Source organism: Pseudorca crassidens, chromosome 3 (assembly GCF_039906515.1).
Source record: "Pseudorca crassidens isolate mPseCra1 chromosome 3, mPseCra1.hap1, whole genome shotgun sequence".
Classification (NCBI taxonomy): domain Eukaryota; kingdom Metazoa; phylum Chordata; class Mammalia; order Artiodactyla; family Delphinidae; genus Pseudorca; species Pseudorca crassidens.
The window spans coordinates 108,560,726-108,570,590 of NC_090298.1; positions in this window are offsets into that span (position 1 = coordinate 108,560,726).

The window sequence follows — 9,865 nt, forward strand, 5'->3', positions numbered from 1 at the left end:
AGACAAGAAGCCCAGAAGAAAAAAAAAATTACAGGCCAATATCCCTAATGAACATAGATGCAAAAATCCTCAACAAAATGGTAGCAAACTGAATTCAACAATACATTAAAAGGATCATACACCATGATCAAGTGGGATTTATTTCAAGAATACAAAGATGGTTCTATATCTGCAAATCAATCAACGTGATACACCACATCAATAAAATGAAGGATAAAAATCATATGATTATCTCAATAGATGCAGGAAAAACCTTTGACAGAATTCAACATCCACTTATGATAAAAATTCTCAACAAAGTAGGTATAGCAGGAAAGTACGTCAACATAATAAAGACCATATATGACAAGCCCACAGCTAACATCATACTCAACAGTAAAAACCTGACAGCTTTTCCTCTAAGGTCAGGAATAAGACAAGGATGTCCACTCTTGCCACTTTTATTCAACATAGCGTTGGAAATCCTAAATCAAAATAATTAGGGAACAAAAGGAAATAAAAGACATCCAAATGAAAAGGAAGAACATAAACTGTCTCTACTTGTAAATGACATGATATTATTTATAGAAAACCCTAAAGACTCCACCAAAAACTGTTAGAATAAATGAATTCAGTAAAGTTGCAGAATAAAATATTAACCTACAAAAATCAGTTGTATTTCTATACACTAATAACAAACTCTCAGAAATAAAAGTCAAGAAAACAATCATATTTAAAACTGCATCAAAAAGAATAAAACACCTATGAATAAATTTAACCAAAAAAGTGAAAGACTTGTACACTGAAAACTGTACATTGATGAAAAAAATTAAAGAAGACACAAATAAATGGCAAGATATTACATTCTTGTAGATTGGAAGAATTAATATTCTTTAAATGTCCATGCTACCCAAAGTACTGATTCAATGCAATTCCTATCAAAATTCAATGGCATTTGTCACAAAAATAGAACAAACAATCCTAAAATTTGTATGGAACTGCAGAAGAGCCCAAATAGCCAAAGCAACCTTGAGAAAGAACAAAGCTGGAGGCATAACACTTCCTGATTTCAAACTACACTACAAAGCTATAGTAGTCAAAACAGTGTAGTATTGGCATAAAAACAAACACATAGATCAGTGGAATAGAATAGAGGGCCCCAAAACAAACCTATGCATACAAGATCAGTTAATTTGTGACAAAAGAGACAAGAATTTACAGTGGGGAAAGGTTAGTCTCCTTGATAAATGGTGCTGGGAAAATTGGAGAGCCACATGTTAAAGAATGAAGCTGGACCACTTTCTTATACCATACACAAAAATCAACTCAGATTCAATTAAACACTTGAACATAAGACCTAAAGCCATAAAACTAAAAGAAAACAGGGAGTAAGCTCCTTGACTTTGGTCTTGGCAATGATTCTTTGGATTTGACACCAATTCTGAACAGCAGAGGAAACAATCATAAAACAAAAAGTTAACCTACAGAATGGGAGGAAATTATTTGCAAATCATATATATGATAAGGGGCTAATATCTAAAATAAATAAAGAAGTTATACAACTCAAAGCAAAAAATAAATAATCCAATGGGCAAAATTAACAATGAACAGAGGAACTGAATAGACATTTTTACCAAGAAGATATACAAATGGCCCAAAGGTACATGAAAAGGTGCTCAACTTTACTAGTCATCAAGGAGATGCAAATCAAATCCACATTAAGATATTACCTCATTCCTGTTAGAATGGCTGTCATCAACAAGACAAGAGATAACAATGTGGAAAAAAGGGAACCCTTGTGCAGTATTGGTGGGAATGTAAATTGGTGCAGCCACTATGGAAAACAGTATGGAGGTTCCTCAAAAAGTTAGAAATAGAATTACCATATGATCCAGCCTTTCTACTTCTGGATATGTATATGAAGGAAATGAAATAACTATCTCAAAGAGATATCTGCACCCCCATGCTCATTGCAGCATTATTTACAATAGCCAATACATGGAAATAACCTAAGTGTCCATCAACAGATGAATGGATAAAGAAAATGTGACACACACACACACACACACACACACACACACACACAAAATATTGTCATTCAGCCATAAAAAAAGAAGGAAATCCTGTCATTTGCAACAACATGGATGGACCTTGAGGGCATTATGCTAAGTGAAATAAGTCAGAGAAAGATAAATACCATATGGTCTCAAATATATGTGGAATTTTTTTAAAAACACCAAACTCATAGAAAAAAACAATCAGATTTGTGGTTACCAGAAGCAGGGAGGTGGGGGAGAGAAGGAATTAGATGAAGGTGGTGAAAAGGTACAAACTTCCAGTTACAACATAAATAAGTACTAGGGATATAATGTACAACATGATAACTATAGTTAACACTGCTGTATGGTATATATGAAGTTGTTGAGAGATCCTAGGAGATCTTATCATAAGGAATTTTTTTTTTCTTTCTTTTCCTTCCCTTTATATGTATAGGAGATAATGGATGTCAACTAAACTTGTTGTGATAATCTTTTTTTTTTTTAAGTTGCTAAGAGAGTAGATCTTAAAAGTTCTCATCACAAGAAAAAAAATTTATGTGAGGTGATGGATGTTAACTAAACCTATTTTGGTAATCATTTAGCAATAAATACATATAGCAAATCCTTAGGTTGTATATACCTTAAATGAATACACTGTTATATATCAATTATATCTCAATAAAACTGGGGGGAGGTAGGACTTCCCTGGTGGTGCAGTGGTTAAGAATCCACCTGCCAATGCAGGCAACAGGGTTCAAGCCCTGGTCCAGGAAGATCCCAAATGCCATGGAGCAATTAAGCCCGTGAACCACAGCTACTGAGGCTGTGCTCTAGAGCCCACGAGCCACAACTACTGAGCCTGCGTGCCACAACTACTGAACCCCATGCACCTAGAGCCCGTGCTCTGCAACAAGACAAGCCACTGCAATGAGAAGCCCATGCACTTCAATGAAGAGTAGCCCCCACTCGCTGCAACTAGAGAAAGCCTGCGCAGCAATGAAGACACAATGCAGCCAAAAATAAACAAAAAAAACACTTGGGGGGGTGATGAAGAACAGGATAATTTAAAAGTTTTTTTACAAGATTAGGTCAAGATGGCAGAGTAGGAGGACATGCTCTCACTCCCTCTTGTGAGAACACTGGAATCACAGCTAACTGCTGAACAAACATCGACAGGAAGACACTGGAACGCACCAAAAAAAATACCCCACATCCAAAGACAAAAGAGAAGCCACAATGAGATGGTAGGAGGGGCGCAATCACAATAAAATCAAATCCCATAACTGCTGGGTTGGAGACCCACAAACTGGAGAACACTTATACCACAGAAGTCCACCCACTGGAGTGAAGGTTCTGAACCCCACCTCAGGCTTCCAAAGCTGGGGGTCCGGCAATGGGAGGAGGAATTCCTAGAGAATCAGCCTTTGAAGGCTTGTGGGATTTGACTGCAGGACTTCAACAGGACTGGGGTAAACAGAGACTCCACTCTTGGAGGGCCCAGACAAAGTAGTGTGTGCATTGGGACCCAGGGGAAGGAGCAGTGACCCCCATAGGAGACTGAACCAGACCTACCTGCTAGTGTTGGAGGGTCTCCTGCAGAGGTGGGGGGTGGCTCTGTCTCACTGTGAGGACAAGGACACTGGCAGCAAAAGTTCTGGGAAGTACTCCTTGGCGGGAGCCCTCCCAGAGTCCACCATTAGCCCCAACAAAGAGCCTGGCTAGGCTCCAGTGTTGGGTCCCCTCAGGCCAAACAACCAACAGGGAGGGGACCCAGCCCCACCGATCAGCAGACAAGCAGATTAAAGTTTTACTGAGCGCTGCCCACCAGAGCAACAGCCAGGTCTACCCACCACCAGTCCCTCCCATCAGGAAACTTGGACAAGCCTCTTAGATAGCCTCATCCACCAGAGGGCAGACAGCAGAAGCAAGAAGAACTACAGTCTGCAGCCTGTGGAACAGAAACCACATTCACAGAAAGGTAGACAAGATGAAAAGGCAGAGGGCTATGTACCAGATGAAGAACAAGATAAAACCCCAGAAAAACAACTAAATGAAGTGGAGATAGGCAACCTTCCAGAAAAAGAATTCAGAATAATGATAGTGAAGATGATCCAGAACCTCGGAAAAAGAATGGAAGCAAAGAACCAGAAGGTGCAAGAAATGTTTAACAAAGACCTAGAAGAATTAAAGAACAAACAAACAGAGATGAACAATACAATAATTGAAATGAAAAATACTCTACAAGGAATCAATAGCAGAATAACTGAGGCAGAAGAACGGAGAAGTGACCTGGAAGACAGAATGGTGGAATTCACTGCTGCAGAACAGAATAAAGAAAAAAGAATGAAAAGAAATGAAGACAGCATAAGAGACCTCGGGGACAACATTAAACGCAACAACATTCGCATTATAGGGGTCCCAGAAGGAGAAGAGAGAGAGAAAGGACCTGAGAAAATATTTGAAGAGATTATAGTTGAAAACTTCCCTAACATGGGAAAGGAAATAGCCACCCAAGTCCAGGAAGTGCAGAGAGTCCCATACAGGATAAACCCAAGGAGAAACATGCCGAGACACATAGTAATCAAATTGGTAAAAATTAAAGACTAAAATTAAAAATTAAAGACTAAAAATTAAAGAATATTATTGAAAGCAGCAAGGGAAAAACGACAAATAACATACAAGGGAAATCCCATAGGGTTAAGAGCTGATTTCTCAGCAGAAACTCTACAAGCCAGAAGGGACAGGCATGATATACTTAAAGTGATGAAAATGAAAAACCTACAACCAAGATTACTCTACCCAGCAAGGATCTCATTCAGATTCAATGGAGAAATCAAAAGCTTTACAGACAAGCAAAAGCTAAGAGAATTCAGCACCACCAGAACAGCTCTACAACAAATGCTAAAAGAACTTCTCTAAGTGGGCAACACAACAGAAGAAAAGGACCTACAAAAACAAACCCAAAACGATTAAGAAAATGGTAATAGGAACATGCATATCAATAATTACCTTAAATGTGAATAGATTAAATATTCCAACCAAAAGATACAGGCTTGCTGAATGGATACAAAAACAAGACCCATATATATGCTGTCTACAAGAGACCCACTTCAGACCTAGAGACACATACAGACCGAAAGTGAGGGGTTGGAAAAAGATATTAAATGGAAATCAAAAGAAAGCTGGAGTAGCAATACTCATATGAGATAAAATAGACTTTAAAATAAAGAATGTTACAAGAGACAAGGAAGGACACTACATAGTGATCAAGGGAACAATCCAAGAAGAAGATATAACAATTATAAATATACATGCACCCAACATGGGAGCACCTCAATACATAAGGCAACTGCTAACAGCTATAAAAGAGGAAATTGACAGTGACATAATAATAGTGGGAGACTTTAACACCTCACTTATACCAATGGACAGATCATCCAAACAGAAAATTAATAAGGAAAGACAAGCTTTAAATGACACAATAGACCAGGTAGATTTAATTGATATTTATAGGACCTTCCATCCAAAAACAGCAGATTATACTTTCTTCTCAAGTGTGCATGGAACATTCTCCAGGATAGATTACATTTTGGGTCACAAATCAAGCCTCAGTAAATTTAAGAAAATTGAAATCATATCAAGCATCTTTTCTGACCACAAGACTATGAGATTAGAAATCAGTTACAGGGAAAAAAAATGTAAAAACCACAAACACACAGAGGCTAAACAATATGTTACTAAATAACCAAGCAGTCACTGAAGAAATCAAAGAGGAAATCAAAAAATAAATAGAGACAAATGACAATGAAAACACGATGATCCAAAACCTATGGGATGCAGCAAAAGCAGTTCTAAGAGGGAATTTTATAGCTATACAAGCCTACCTCAAGAAACAATAAAAATCTCAAATAAACAATCTAACGTTACACCTAAAGGAACTAGAGAAAGAAGAACAAACAAAACCCAAAGTTAGCAGAAGGAAAGAAATCATAAAGATCAGAGGAAAAATAAATGAAATAGAAATAAAGAAAACAATAGCAAAGATCAATAAAACTAAAAGCTGGTTCTTTGAGAAGGTAAACAAAATTGATAAACCATTAGCCAGACTCATCAAGGAAAAGAGGGAGAGGACTCAAATCAATAAAATTAGAAATGAAAAAGGAGAAGTTACAACAGGCACTGCAGAAATACAAAGCATCCTAAGAGACTACTACAAGCAACTCTATACCAATAAAATGGACAACCTGGAAGAAACGGACAAATTCTTAGAAAGGTATAACCTCCCAAGACAGAACCAGGAAGAAATAGAAAATATGAACAGACCAATCACAAGTAATGAAATTGAAACTGTGATTAAAAATCTTCCAGCAAACAAAAGTCCAAGACCAGATGGCTTCACAGGTGAATTCTATCAAACATTTAGAGAAGAGCTAACACCCATCCTTCTCAAACTCTTCCAAAAAATTGCAGAGGGCGGAACACTCCCAAACTCATTCTGTGAGGCCACCATCACCCTGATACCAAAACCAGACAAAGGTACTACAAAAAAAGAAAATTACAGACCAATATCACTCATGAATATAGATGCAAAAATCCGGAACAAAATACTAACAAACAGAATCTAACAATACATTAAAAGGATCATACACCATAATCAAGTGGGATTTATCCCAGGGATGCAAGGATTCTTCAATATATGCAAATCAATCAATGTGATACACCATATTAACAAACTGAAGAATAAAAACTATATGATCATCTCAATAGATGCAGAAAAAACTTTTGACAAATTCAACATCCATTTGTGATAAAAACTCTCCAGAAAGTGGGCATAGAGGGAACCTACCTCAACATAATAAAGGCCATAAATGACAAACCCACAGCAAACATCATTCTCAATGGTGAAAAACTGAAATCTTTCCTCTCAGATTAGGAACAAGACAAGGATGTCCACTCTCACCACTATTATTCAACATAGTTTTGGAAGTCCTAGCCACAGCAATCAGAGACGAAAAAGAAATAAAAGGAATACAAATCAGAAAAGAAGAAGTAAAACTGTCACTGTTTGCAGATGACATGATACTATACATAGAGAATCCTAAAGATGCCACCAGAAAACTACTAGAGCTAATCAATGAATTTGATAAAGTTGCAGGATACAAAATTAATGCACAGAAATCTCTTGCATTCCTATACACTAATGATGAAAAATCTGAAAGAGAAAGTAAGGACACATTCCCATTTACCATTGAAAGAAAAAGAATAAAATACCTAGGAATAAACCTACCTAGGGAAACAAAAGACCTGTATTCAGAAAACTATAAGACACTGATGAAAGTAATTAAAGGTGATACCAACAGATGGAGAGATATACCATGTTCTTGGATTGGAAGAATCAATACTGTGAAAATGACTATACTACCCAAAGCAATCTACAGATTCAATGCAATCCCTATCAATTTACCAGTGGCATTTTTTTACAGAACTAGAACAAAAAAATCTTAAAATTTGTATGGATACACAAAAGATCCCGAATAGGCAAAGCAGTCTGAGGGAAGAAAACGGAGCTGGAGGAATCAGACTCCCTGACTTCAGACTCTACTACAAAGTTACAGTAATCAAGACAATATGGTACTGGCACAAAAACAGAAACATAGATCAGTGGAACAAGACAGAAAGCCCAGAGATAAACCCACGCACCTATGGTCAACTAATCTAGGACAAAGGAGGCAAGGATGTACAATGGAGAAAAGACAGTCTCCTCAATAAGTGGTGCTGGAAAAACTGGACAGCTACATGTAAAAGAATGAAATTAGAACACTCTCTAATACCATACACAAAAATAAACTCAAAATGGATTATAAACCTAAATGTAAGACTGGACACTATAAAACTCTTGGAGGAAAACATAGGAAGAACACTCTTTGACATAAATCACAGCAAGATCTTTTTTGATCCACCTCCTAGAGTAATTAATGGAAATAAAAACAAAAATAAACAAATGGGACCTAATGAAACTTCAAAGCTTTTGCACAGCAAAGGAAACCATAAGCAAGACGAAAAGACAACCCTCAGAATGGGAGAAAACATTTGCAAATGAATCAACCTACAAAGGATTAATCGCCAAAATATATAAACAGCTCATGCAGCTCAATATTAAAGAAACAAAAAAACCAATCCAAAAATGGGCAGAAGACCTAAATACACATTTCTCCAAAGAAGACACACAGATGGCCAAGAAGCACATGAAAAGCTACTCAACATCACTAATTATTAGAGAAATGCAAATCAAAACTACAATGAGGTATCACCTCACACAAGTTAGAATGAGCATTATCAGAAAATCTACAAGCAACAAATGCTGGAGAGGGTGTGGAGAAAAGCAAACAGTCTTGCACTGTTGGTGGGAATGTAAATTGATAGAGCCACTATGGAGAACAGTATGGAGGTTCCTTAAATAGCTAAAAATAGAATTACCATATGACCCAGCAATCCCACTACTGGGCATATACCCAGAGAAAACCATAATTCAAAAAGACACATGCACCCCAATGTTCCTTGCAGCACTGTTTACAATAGCCGGGTCATGGAAGCAACCTAAATGCCCATCGACAGATGAATGGATAAAGAAGAAGTGGTACATATATACAATGGAATATTACTCAGCCATAAAAAGGAACGAAATTGGGTCATTTGTAGAGATGTGGATGTATCTAGAGACTGTCATATAGAGTGAAGTAAGTCAGAAAGAAAAACAAATATCGTATATTAACGCATGTATGTGGAACCTAGAAAAATGGTACAGATGAACAGGTTTGCAGGACAGAAATTGAGACACAGATGTAGAGAACAAACGTATGGACACCACGTGGGGAAAGCCACGGCGGGGTGGGGATGGTGGTGTGCTGAATTGGGCGATGGAGTTGACATGTATACACTGATGTGTATAAAATGGATGACTAATAAGTACCTGCTGTATAAAAAAATAAATAGGGCTTCCCCGGTGGCACAGTGGTTGAGAGTCCACCTGCCGATGCAGGGGACACGGGTTCGTGCCCCGGTCCGAGAAGATCCCACATGCCATGGAGCGGCTAGGCCTGTGAGCCATGGCCGCTGAGCCTGCGCGTCCGGAGCCTGTGCTCTGCAATGGGAGAGGCCACAACAGTGAGAGGCCCGCATACCGCAAAAAATAAATTAATTAATTAAATTTTAAAAATATATATTTTTTAAAGTTTCAGGAGACTTGAGACTTAAAACTTCTTTTTGTAATCTCAGGGTATATTTATGTATATATGTGATTGGGATGAAAAAGACAGAATTTTTTTACAAGTCCCCAGGCAACCAAAATAAAACTCTAAACTGAAACATGGTATATGTCTAAGAAGCCTTTTACTGAAAAAGTATCTACCAAGAAAATGTGAATAATGCTGAATTGAGAGTGACTGGAAGCCCCACACGGTAAGGCAAGCAAGACAGTGTTGGCCCAGGAAGTAGTAGGAGGTGTGATTTGCAAGGGGTGCCCAGGATTCTCAGTGGCACCAACAGGGAGAAAGGCTTCTTTGATCATCAGGGTGTAAAAGGTGGAAAAAAGAAAGAGCCCTGAACATTTTGTGAGTGAAGAAATTTGACCATCAATCTACGAGGTGTTTGTCCCATGAAATTGCCGTTGGCTGAGGAATAAGGCTTTGATAAGTCTAGGAATTCATTTTGCATAAATGTCCATATTTTATTTAAACTACTTTGCAAGAGACTACTCTTCCCATTCATAGAGAAAGGAAGAGTAGAGTTAATGATCCTAAACAAGAGCCCAAAATTTCAATTACTCTAGATTGGCACCCAACTACTTA